Raw genomic sequence first — 12,387 nt, forward strand, 5'->3', positions numbered from 1 at the left:
AGGGGTGAAGGGAAACAGAGGTTCCCTGGCTGTGCCTTTTCTGAACTCTGCCTTGTCCCCAAGGGGGACGGGAAGAAAAAGTCAAAACCAGAGCCCAGAGGTCCCCCTCAGTGCACGGGAAGGGACAGGGACCTTACCATCCTCCCCACCCGTTTGTGAACCTCCTCCCCAGGACCCCACTTAATCTACCTCCATCACCCCAACCCCCAAAGGGCTGGTGGTGTGGGGAGGGGGAGATGACCCTGGCCAGGAGGTCACCAAGGATGGTGACGAGTTTAGGGCAGGGAACCAAGGTTCTGTCGCCGATGACCTGGGTGCTCTCGCTCACGTTATTTCACTCCCCTGAGCTGTAGTTTTCCTCCATGGGATCATAATAGCTCCTGCTCCGAAGGGAAGATTAAATGTGTCAGTTCAGGTGAAGGATTTAGCATAGAGCCTGGCACTTAGTAGGTGCTCAGTAAATGCCAACTAGTGTGATTTGTGCCAATCTGCCAGCACTTTGTTCATCATGTGCTTAGTTAGTTGCTCATTAACTCTTTATTTTGTCAACTGTTCATGGCATCCATCTACCCAGCCATTCAGCAGCTTTGAGCTAGGTGGTTCTGGGCTCTAGTGGAGAATTCTGCAGAAGGCCACAGTCCTCCCAGGGGAGCTCTAGTCCAGATGGGGTAGTGAGATCTACACCAAAAGTTGTACTACTTCTGCACTAAGTAACATTTCAGGGCAGCTTGGGGGAAGGGGCTGGCCCCGCCCATTGGCATGCCCGTCACTGTCTGCAGTCACCGGTCTGAGAGTCATAGGAGGAGTGAAGGGGCAACTAGACCGTGAACCCCCAGAAGGTAACTCTCCTCCCCCAGTTGTAGCCCCAACCCCAGCAGAGCCCAGAGCCGGCACTCAGGACCTGTCAGCAAGTGCCCTTTGATTGATGAGTTGGGAAGGCTGGACTCTGCCACACTCTCCTCTTGCTCTAGGGATGACACACCTGTCATACAGCCTGCACACGTGTGTCCCAGCTCACCTGGGCACATGTCAGGAGGGCCAGGAGTAATGACAGGGAACTGCTAGGTGGTCACTATTCAGAACAGGAGGCTCAGAAGAGCCAAGTCTGTGTCACAAAGCCATGTCCTAGCCAGTTTTGCTGTACTGGTTCATTTGTTCACGCATTTATTCATTCATTTATTCAACAAGTGTTTATTGAGTCTCCTGGGCTAGGGGCTGAGGGGGACACAAATGAACATGACTTAGTTCTGGCTCTCAAGAAGTCCAGGACAGTGTTAGAACAAATGTTTTGGTGATATCAGTATCAGGAAAGCTCTTTAGGAGCCAGGAAAGCTGTAGAGAGGACTAGAAGGTCCATAGGGAAGAGAAACCACGTCTGGTGGTAGTGGTGGTAACAACAACAGTAACAGCCAGCAGGCACTTTGCTACGCATTTTTACAGGGAATAGTCGGACTATGGCTTGGCTTGGATCAGGGCTTGCAGAGGATTAGAATATTGACGGGTAGAGATGAGGTGGGATGTTGGAGGGCGATGCCGTTCTAGAAAGAGGAGGAGCATGAACCAGTGCACAGAGGTAGGAAATCGCTAGGCGGGGAGTGTGCAGGGAAAATACTCAGAGTCCAACTTGGCTGGCAAATATGAGTGAAGGAGAGTAACGGGAAGACTTGAGAGGGGTAGGTAGGGGCCAGATTACAAAGGACTGTGAACATCAGAGTAAGGAGTTTGTACTTTATTTAGTAGGCAGTGGGGGAGCCATTGAGGGTGTCTGAGCAGCCGAGTGACATGATTAGAGCTGTGCTTTAGGAACATCAACCTGGCAGCAGCCATAGAACAATTGGAGATGCAGAACTTAAAGGCAGGAGCCCGGCTTGGAGGAAGATGCTTTGCCTGGAGACCGGTGTATGGTGGTCACTCAGTAATGGTTTGTTGATTGGATTGAAGAGATCCTGGAAAGCTGTGATAAGGGCATTCCTGGGGTGAGTGGTGATGATGAGGGAAAAGTGGGTTCAAAAGACATAGGAAGTATCTCGAATCTGTAAGCTGATTGAAGGTAGAGATGGGCTGGGTGAAGAACTAGAGGGTCCAAAGTTTTTGTGAAGGTACGTGGGTGGGTGACAGGGCTATTTACCAAATAGGGAATCACACATTGTTTCTGGCGTTAAGAGAGACAGATGACTTTGGTTTTCAACATATTAGCCTTGTGGTGCGTGGATTGTGGACTTGGATCTGAACAGAGGCTTGGAATCCGAGGCCAGGGGTCCCATCACCTGCAGGAAGGTGTTAGCTGAAGGTGCCGAGCAGATGCGTCTTCTGAGAAGCGGTAGGAGAGAAGAGGGCCCAGCTGAAGCTTGGGTTTTGCACTGTAGCCACATCTCGGGAAGTGGTAGGAAGTGAAAGAGACAAAGGAGTGTTAGAGATGTGGGCAAAGCAGGCGAGTGTAATGGGCAAGAGAGACAAGAGACCAGTGAGTTTTCCAGAGTGGCCAGTATTCCAAGGGATGGAGCCTGGACTCAGACGCGGGGTCTATTGGCCAGGAGGTTGGCCAAGAGGTCATGGGCAACCTTGTCTGGAAAAGAGCTGGTGGAGTGGAGGCTGGGAGCAGGCGATACTACAGGGCACACGTTCATGAACACTGTCACCTACTCACTGCTCTGGCCAAGCCCCCAGACTCAAGGTTTCCTCAGAAGCTCTCTTCTGTCCCTCTCCTGGGTGGGGTGGCTGCCACCCTGGCCGGGGAGGAGAGTGGGGAACAAGGAGACCGACTGCTCCCTGACTTGGCACCCTGAGACCCCAGCGTGCTTGGGGGCTCATTGGGTTCACACTATTTATTTGGCTTTAAACCACACCACGGTGTTCTTCCTCTAACCTCCGTGGACAGGTTAGCCACCCTCTTCCATGGCGTTGGTGATCACACTGGCTCACAGCCTGCTACCTGTCTTGGGCCATCCCCTAAGCATCTGAGCTGGTGGGACCCAGTCCCCCAGGACCCCAGGACTGTGGCCTACAGGAAGTGGCTGGGCCTTGGGAGAGTAGAGGGAGCAGGACCCAGAACTATGCTTCCCGTTTAGGAGGAGCAAGGCATGGGAGGTGGTGTGGGCCCCCACCCTCCCGGAGGGGACCCGCAGTCCTAAATGCCCCCGCGCCTTCTCCATATTGTGGGAAAAGCTGCCGCATCCATCACTGTCAGGCACCGAGTTTGAATAAATTTGAATGCACTGAGCCGTGGGCTGCAGTTTCTATAATATCACTTTCCAGTTTGAATATTTCACTTACTTTTTTTTTTCAAATTTCTTTTTATCCAACAGTTTCTCCTCCTTTTCATCTACCCCGCTGCAGCCAAGCTCTGGATGTAGAGAGGACAGTGCCTCGAGGGTGTCTGAGATGGGAAGAGGCCAGGCCTTTACCAGCTTTGGCATCTCTGTCCTCCCCCGCTCCCCTCACCCGGCACATGTGCTCCCTGGGCTGGGAGCCCGAGCCTCCCCCAGCCCCCACTCCTCTGTAGATGGGAGAACAGCAGCTGGAGAATGAGCCACCCTCGCTCGCACTCCCACCCTTCGGCATGGGCAGACCAAGTGAGCCAGGGTCCTGCTTCCTCTGGACGGGGGCCTGAGACTCTGACCTACTGACCCTCCATCACACACACACACACACACACACACACACACACACACACACCATCTGATATATTAATTTACACCTAGATGTTAATGGCAGATTGCAATTTCCCATTAGGAAGCTTGCTCCTAAGTCCACTGTCTTGCCTTCCCCTATAAACACCCCTCCTCCCCATTTCTGAATTCCCTTCCTCCCATCTCCCTGCGTCTCTTCACTCTCCACCATCAGTGTGGTGCCAACACAGCCATGCCTTCTGGATGAGGGCTGCTGGGAGGGAGAAAGGACTAGAGCCCTGGCAGGGCCCTCTAGAGAACCACCCCCAGTTCCCAACCACAGCCCGGTGATTTGCAGACCATGGTTGGTACCCTCCCCACTGTGCACCCAGAGCGCAGGGCCTGGGGAGAACTGAGGTGCAAGCAGGGAAAGAGACCATCAGGAGCAAATGAGCCAGGGGTGCATTCAAAGTTGGGTCCAGATGGGGATGGGGAGGTGAGTGGGCAGGGAGGGTATTCTGGGGACCCTCTGTGCCTCTCTATAGGGGTGTCTGACTATACTGCCCCTTGGAACATCCACAAAGCACCCCTACTACACAGATAATCCCTAGAGGGTAGTGACTATTCAGGAGGTTCATGGGGACACTGACCATCAGTGAAGGCACTACTTTACGGGGGTGCACTTACTGGCCAGAGGGTTGAGTACTCCAAACATCTAAAAAGTACTCACATTCACCATATGTGATCTCTGGCCTCCAAGGAGTCACCAACCATCTAGGCCGTCTGCCACGGAGGTGGTCATAGAGCACAGTCTGCTCTTCCCTCCTAGAAACAGGACTTACGTTGGATACTAACTGTCCCCCCACAATGGTATGTACTGGGCGGGGGCGGGGGGGAAGCAGAAGGCAGAAAGCCTCAGTGCAACCTGTGACGCTGGAGGTGATAGTGCAGCTCCCACTGGGCGCTTGGTCCTAGGATTGTGGTCAGAATTGGGGGAAAAGGCAGGAGACGGGGAGGAAATGGGCAGACTTTGGGGCGCTCATGGCCGGGGAGATGAAATTGTCATGAAGAGGAATATTTATTTCTACTTTTTATTTAGCCATGTTCAAAGGGGATTTGAGAGGATTCAGGACACACACATACACACACACACTTAAAGAAAAAGAGAGGTGACAATTGGAAACTATTCAAAGGCAGGAGAAAGATAAATGGGCCAGGAATCTGTTTGGAGTGAGTGCCTACAGTTGGCATGGCCACCACAGGATGGGACCCATGTTGTAACTGTCCAACACTCAGGGGGCTCACTCACTGTGGGTTCAGGCAATCAGGGAAGGCTTTCTGGAGGAGGCAGAACCAGTCTGGGGACTTGACAGGTGGCAGGAGTCCTAAACAGGAAGAACAAATAGGAACAACATTCCAGCGGCCAGACTGGAGTGAAAGCAAATCAGAGAAATAGAGCTGAGTGGGTGGCAAATGGGGGGCCAGGGAGGGGCTGGCAATGGGAGTGGGGAGTTTGAGGTACAGTTCGCAGGTAGGAGAGACAATTTGTCTGGGGGATATAAAGAAATGAGAGTCCCTGTGGCCATTGACAGAAAGGTGGTGGGGTGGTCAAAGTGCTGGGAGCTCTGAGGAGGTACCCCAGACTAGCTTGGCATCACCCCAATATTCCCCAATTCTAATACTGTCCCCTCAGCTCCCTCTTCCTGCAGCCCCTTCCTTCTACGAGTTCAGCTCAGCATCCCAGCAAAGAGGGGCCTTTCCAGGAAGGGTGGGCCATACAAAACAGCACCCCCCAGAGGAGGCACCCCCCTCCCGGCAGTGTGCCCAGGCCGGGTCTGCAGCAGGAGGGAGGGTGGTGTGGAGGGAGCGGCTCTCCTGCCGCACATGACAGATGATTGACTCGAAACAATATCTAAGGCGATCAGGATAAAGTGCTGGCCATTTCAAGGCTCAGCAGAATTCAGATTCTAATTAGACTTCTCACCACATTCCAAATAAAAATGGTTCCCCTGGTATCCTCTTTGCCTATCAGGTGTCTCTCCCTGATCGCTGGAACAAAACGCATAAAGAAAGTGATTAAAGCCATAACAAAGGCATAAAATTGGAATTATCGCTGCCACCACATCTGGGAGCGTGGAGTGTCACCACGCCGCCCCCTCCTCCCAAACCCGCACACACGGAAGTGCCGTCCCACCTTGGCTCCTGGCTGGGCACCCACAGTGATAGCCATCAGATGGGTGAGGAGGTCGGTGATGGGGGTTGGGGGGGAGGATGGAACTAGGGGGTCCAAGGAGCCAGAGATTGGGGATCAAGAGGTGAATACAATGAGTGGGTGAGGGGTTCCAGACCTGGGGAACAAGGGGACGAGTGGATGAAGGAGTGAGGGCTGGCCAGAGAATGGCCACTGTCTAGATATTTACTGGTGGGAAGGGGCCTTGGGGCTCTTTCCTTGATGGCCTCACCATTCCCAAGACATACATGTGTGTGCATGAACACACGCTATAAGTCGTCTCAAGCACTCCATGTATGTCCACCCTTGTTAGGAGCCGGCCCCCCCACCAATAGACCCACTGCCCAGGCCACTGGACTGATCCTGTGCTGGTTTTCAGACACCTTTCCCAGCCTACCTTCAATAGGGGAACCCACCTATAGAGACAAAGTCCCCATTGGTCCCCAGCATGTGTCTGTCCAGCCAGCACACACCTCAGTCCCCTACACTGCATATGTGCACGCACATGCACATGCACATGCACACCGGGCCTAGAACAGCACCCTCACACAGCCTACAATCTCTGGGAATATAGCAAGGGCCCCCATCTCAGTGGGGTATCTCTGGCCTCTCCAGTTCTTCTGCCTCCCCCACTGCAGCCCCGCCTGCCCCCTCGCAGCCAGCCTGGTCCCTGGTGCTGGGCAGCCATGTTCGGAGCGTGGGTGGGTTGGTGGGAGGGAGGTCCAGAGGAGGGTGAAGGAGTGGGAGCGGGGCTCTGAGCGGGGACGATATAAAATTAAAAGGTAAAAAGCAGGAACGCAAATGGAGGGTGCTTTCAGCTTTCACATTATTAATGACTCTTCAAAAAATCGGCGAGTTTTCCAATCTTCTCTGAGAAGCGCTTGAAGGAGCTCACAGATGAAACTGACCTTCAAAATGTTCTTTGGTCTTTAGTTAAGAAATTCGCTCGCCATTATGGCATCATTAGGGAAACAAGGATAAAATTACTCCATGGTTAATGACCTATAGTATCTCCCCACCAAAATTTGTTTCAGATCTAATAAAACTGTGCTTAACACACTCGGATGAGTTATGAGGACTGTTCTGCAGGGTATTAAAATGTGGAAAATAGATTTTCCGAAGCTGGGGGGACTGGACTTTTTGAATCAGATAGCAGAATGGAATTTTCTGGGCAATAAATTCTTCCATGTCTCAATTTCATCTCGCGCTCTCTCTCTCCTGCCTGCCTCTGCCCCTCTCTCTCTCCCTCACTCCCCCCCCCCCCACTTTCTCTCTCTCTCTCTGTCTCCGTCTCTCTGTCTCTCATCTTTTCCTAAAATACTGAAGCAACACAGAAACCTTTAGAATTTGAAGCCTACATAAACTTTGAGAAAAGCAGTGACAAAGGCCATCTGTGTGTGACAATGGGAGACTGCATGTGTGTGCACACGTATGTGTGTGGGCCGTGTCTGACTTATAAGAGTAAAGGCAACTCCCTCTGTCACCTCATCCCAGTGCTTCTAGACACACCTAGGTGGGAGTGACACCCTTCACCGCTCCATTGCTGGCCATTTGGCGGACCTCACCCTCTACACCAAAGTCAAAGGGCACATCCATGCTGATGACCCTTCCCAGCACAACCCCCCCCCCCCCCAGGGCCTGGACATCCAACAATGCCAGGCATGAACCTGAAAGAGAACACACCTGTCCCTGTTCACCCCAAACTTCATGGTGATGGGAAGGGGCTGCCCTGGCCTTGGGAAGGGTCAGAGCTGCCCTATTTTGCACACATGTGTGCACATCAGCACATGCTAGTACTTTGCACGGGGCACACTCGGATACCCCAGCCAGCCAGGCTAGAGGCTGAGCCCCGAGCCCCGGCCCAAGCACTGGCCGAAGGTTTTCGGGGGCTGGATACTGCCGCGGAGAGAGGTGGCTGGCGAGGTAATGGCATTTTGCTCTCTTTAAACTTTAATCTTTCCTATTAATTCCCTGCAACTGGAGAATGTGTGAGAGTTAATGTTCCGTGAACGTGTTTCGCACTCGGCAGTCTCTTCGAGCTAATTACCTTCAGGTGCTAAATGGAGGGAAATTGCAATCCATTTGGATGTGAAAAAATTTCGCCTTCCCGTCCCCTGTGAGACATCCTTTTTCCTGAGTGCTGCAGAAAGAATGCTCTCTGGGTGGGAGTTTTTTTCCTAATGTTTTTTTTCTTCGGCCCTCTTCCCCCCCGCCCCCTTTCTCCAAGAGTCTGGGCTTTACAGGACTAGGACTAGGACTACAACGGTGGTTGGAGACTGGAGGAGGCCTGGGCCTCCACGCAAGGGCCAAGTCTGGGGAGGAGGCCAGGTGGGCAGGGACTTACATGCAGGGGAGACAACAGGGCTGAGAATCCGCCCCCGCCCCTTGGAGGCCCTGGAGTGGATGTGTATTTACACGCTTAATAACACGCCTATTACCAGTGTTTCTCAGCTGCTAGGTTTTGAATACAGATATAATAGAATTTTACAAGCCACATAAAAGCTGTCCTTCTCTTGGACCCTGAACCGGGGTGTCTGATAGGGTGGAGACAGGGAATGAAGAATGGAGGTGAGGAGGGAGCTCCAGGAGGGAGGCAGTAAATGTGGACCAGAGGGAAAGAAGGACCTGGAGATGGGGCTGCATGAGGACCAGAGTGGGGAGGGATGGGTCAGGACCGCTGTCCCCACCAGGGGACCTGAAGCACCAGGATGGACGTACAAAGGCCAGGAGAGGCTGCTCTAGAAGCTCACTAGGTCTACATAGAACACCCCTAGTGATGCGCTCATCCCTCCAGCCCTACCCTTGACCTCTGATCTTGGACCTCAACCTCAACACAGCCTCACACACACACAAAAACATCTAATTTCACCTGCTCCCTCCACCTTGGGTTCAACCCACTAGCCTTTGCAAACCCCATTCCTTAACCTAGACTGGGGCAGCGAGCTGCCCAGAAATAACATTTTGTTTTTCCTACTCAACAGAGTGGTTTAAAAACAAAACAAAAGACAGAGCCTCCCAGAGTAAGCAGTGCTCCACTTGAAAGAGAATTAGCACCACCTTGGCCTGGTGTCAACCTCCCGTAGGAGTTCTCTTTCTGACCTCACCTGTGCGACTTGTGAGGGGACAGTCATTCTAGCACTGAGGAGTCTCTTTCAGGAGAATATATTGGGAAAATATTGGAGTGGCTTGTGTTTACTTATTTGTTACAACTTTATTCAGGTTCAAACATATACATATTTTAAATCCATGTACATATCACCCAGTTTCAATAACTATCAACACATAGCCGATCTTATTTCATCTATACCCTCTGCTCCCTCCCCTAGGATTTTCTGGAAGCAAATCATAGACATTGAGTCAGTTCACCCATAAATATTTCAATATGCATTTCTAAAAGTTAAAGACCCTTTCGACATAACCGCAATCCCATTATCTCACCTAAATAAAAATTAACGATAATTTCTTATCTCATCAAATATCCATTCATTATTCAAATTTCCCTAAATTGGTTTCTAATCCAGATCCATGCACTATATGTGGTCATTGTGGCTCTTAAGTTTCTTTTATTCCATACATTACACTTTCTTTTCTTGAAATTTAATTATTGAAGAAACTATGGGTGACTTGCCCAATGGAATTTCCTTCATTCTGGATCTTGCTGATAGCACTCCTGTGCTATCAGTAAACATGCTTTTCTGTCCCTTTAAGTTGGTAGATTCTAGAGTGCGTGGCTTTTGGCTTGATGTTTTGGGGCAATCATATTTTATAGATGTTGTGAACTTCCTACTGCATCACATCAGGACCACACAATTTCTTGTCACTTTTTCTTTTTATAATATTAAGATTAATCAGTGGGTTCAGTAGCTACCAGCCAGATATATCCATTATAAAGTTCCCTTTCAGTTTTTTTCCCTTCATCAGCTTTTCACTTATTGGTTTTAACAGCCATTACTACCATTGACTAGATCCATTACGTATTTCATTAGGAGTATTTAAAATGGTTTCTTTTCTCCAAATGTTTTTTTTGAAAAATGTTAAACTTACAGAATAGTTCATTGTTGTAACAAACACTCGTGTACCTTGACACAGATTAGCAATTTGTAATTTGATTTCTCTCTCCTTCTCTTTCTGAAACCCTTGTGTGTTAGTTGCTGACACAAATGACACTTAACCCCTAAATACTTCAGTATTTATCTCTTAAGAACAAGGACATTCATCTGGATTTCAGGAAATTAAATATTTGCCTAATCTCTGAGTACATGTTAAAAACCCCTCAATTGTCCCAATAGTGTCCTTTTTATCCCCCCATCCAAGACCTTCCATTTGCATTTTACCTTTTTAATCTCCCCTATTATAGGATAGTTCTCCAACTTTTTGTTTTCTCTTTTTTGTGATTTTGGTCGTTTTGGAAAGTCCAGGCAGCAGAATGCCCCTCAGTTTAGATTTGTCTGATTGTTTCCTCATGATTGCATTCAGGTCAAACATTTTGGGCGGGGATACCACATAGGTGACGTTTCCTTAGTGCATCGTATCAGGAGGCACAAGGTATCGGTTTCTCCAATTATTGGTGATGATAATTTTAGGTGGCATCACCCAAATTTCTCAATTGTAAAGATACCCTTTGCCCAATATTAACACATTGTCTGGAGTGGGGGCAGGATTTGAGACGGTGAGAATATCCTATTCTCTAAGGCTTAGAGTCTAAGCAGCTTGTACCCAGTGGTTTTAGCATTCATTGCCTGAATCAATTGCGACTACAGTGGTTACAAAATGGGAACTTTTATAATTCTATAATTCCTTCTACCTTTAGTCAGCACTCTTCTGTAGTGCATTTATTTTTAATAAGGGAAGCTGTTCCCATATATCTTTGATAAGAATGGGGAACCTGTGCTTGTCAGGACAAGGTATGACTATGGTCTCCGGTAATACCATGCACACAGAAGCAGTGCCACTAACCAGCAGCCTTGGTATACCTGTGGCCCAGGGACATCTTGCTACACAACCAGGTATCCTTATGGCCTATAAGGGACTCCACTTCATATAACAGGATTCAGCCATGAGTTCTTAGAAAAATATCGGCAAGATCAGATATATCTATGGTCTCTGAGAATACAACCCACAGGAAGAGGTAAGCCATGTACATGGAGAATACAGATAGAAGGCAGGATCATGTACACCCACAGTCTACAAGGAATACCACTCCACAGAATCAAGTATAGCCGGTGTCATCAGAGAAACCTGGCCTCTGATGCAGCTCCAGGATGCACAATATAAGACATTATTCCTTCTTGCCCTGATTCCCTGCTTAGTTCTCTCAACACATTTTAGATCCTGGAGTAGTTTACTGGTTGCCTGGCACTGTTAATGGAACACTTTGGTGCACCTGATGCCTCTGGTGTAAATGGAAGGATGAGCTGCCTGCTGGGCAGGGAAAACCTAGGTCAGAGCCTTCCAGCTACTGCTCCTGGGATGAGACAAGACCATCCTACTCAATGGATGCCAGGCAGACACAGTACCTGTTCTGGAATGGATTGACCTGCACCATATTGGAGCCCTTAGGCCACAATGAACCAGAGCTTCTAAGTTGGCACTTGTATGAATTTCTAGAAAAAGACTCTTCCTACTGAAAAGGAGATCCCTTCTTTCAAGCCATGCTAATAGTGCTGCAAATGGCAGAAAGTAACCTGAGCTAGCTGAAGCACAGAGATGTTTACTGAGAATACCCAGAAGTATCTCACACCCAGGCTTGGAAAGGGCAAAAGCCAAGGCAGCTCTGTGTCCCTAGAAGCTGAAGCCCATTGGCCTTCTCCTTCGTATTGCCATCAGTGTGTCTCTACTTGCATCCCAGTCTCTGGCTCTCTTAGTTCAAGTTTCCAACTCCCAAGAGCAGGCATCTGAATGGATCACTTTGTGAGCCCCCACTGGTCATTTTGGTTTTTTAAAAAAATTTAATAGAATTTATTGGGGTTACATTGGTTAATAAAATTGTATAGGTTTCACGTGTACAATTCTATAATACATCATTTATATATTGTATTGTGTGTTCACCACCCAAAGTCCAGTCTCCTTCCATCATCATTTATAAAAATATGGAATGCTTCACGAATTTGCATGACGTTCTAGTGCAGAGGCCATGCTAATCTTCTCTGTATCGTTCCAATTTTAGTATATGTGCTGCCCAAACGAGCACCCACTGGGCATTTTGGATCCGAGTTTTATTTTCATTCCTGGCACTTAGGGACTTCCATTTATTGCTTTAGAATGTGGTTATATAATTTTCAATTGTTAAATTTATATATTCTAAATGTATCATACATAATTATAAAGTTTATATTTCTAATGAAAGACATCTTCCTACACCTCCTCAGTCTGCCACATTGACCTGAAATACCCTTATAGTCTGCGTTTCTGATCCTGGTCACCTTTTCCACTAGGTTATGAACTCTTTTAAGGGCAGGGAATATTTACTATTTGTATTTTTTATCCCACTCAAGTACCTAGCCCAGTTCTCAGCACTCAATAGGTCCTCAGCAAATGCTGTTGTTATTT

The 12,387-nt window shown here is 49.0% G+C and overlaps 1 long non-coding RNA gene and 1 other non-coding gene across 2 annotated transcripts; both read right to left on the reverse strand.

The window, feature by feature from the left end:
* Positions 1 to 1,714: 1,714 nt before the first annotated feature.
* On the reverse strand, positions 1,715 to 5,209 carry LOC139021810 (uncharacterized). The gene is made up of 2 exons (XR_011473557.1): positions 4,339 to 5,209; positions 1,715 to 3,376 (listed from the first exon to the last, which is right to left on the reverse strand). It is a non-coding gene; the product is annotated as an uncharacterized lncRNA (long non-coding RNA).
* Positions 5,210 to 11,921: 6,712 nt separating this feature from the next.
* On the reverse strand, positions 11,922 to 12,028 carry LOC139022261 (U6 spliceosomal RNA). Its single transcript, XR_011473644.1, has one exon. It is a non-coding gene; the product is annotated as a U6 spliceosomal RNA (small nuclear RNA).
* Positions 12,029 to 12,387: the final 359 nt, after the last annotated feature.

Source organism: Myotis yumanensis, unplaced genomic scaffold (genome assembly GCF_028538775.1).
Source record: "Myotis yumanensis isolate MYYU_CA2020_CCGP unplaced genomic scaffold, mMyoYum1.0.hap1 SCAF_13, whole genome shotgun sequence".
In the NCBI taxonomy this organism is placed as follows: Eukaryota; Metazoa; Chordata; class Mammalia; order Chiroptera; family Vespertilionidae; genus Myotis; species Myotis yumanensis.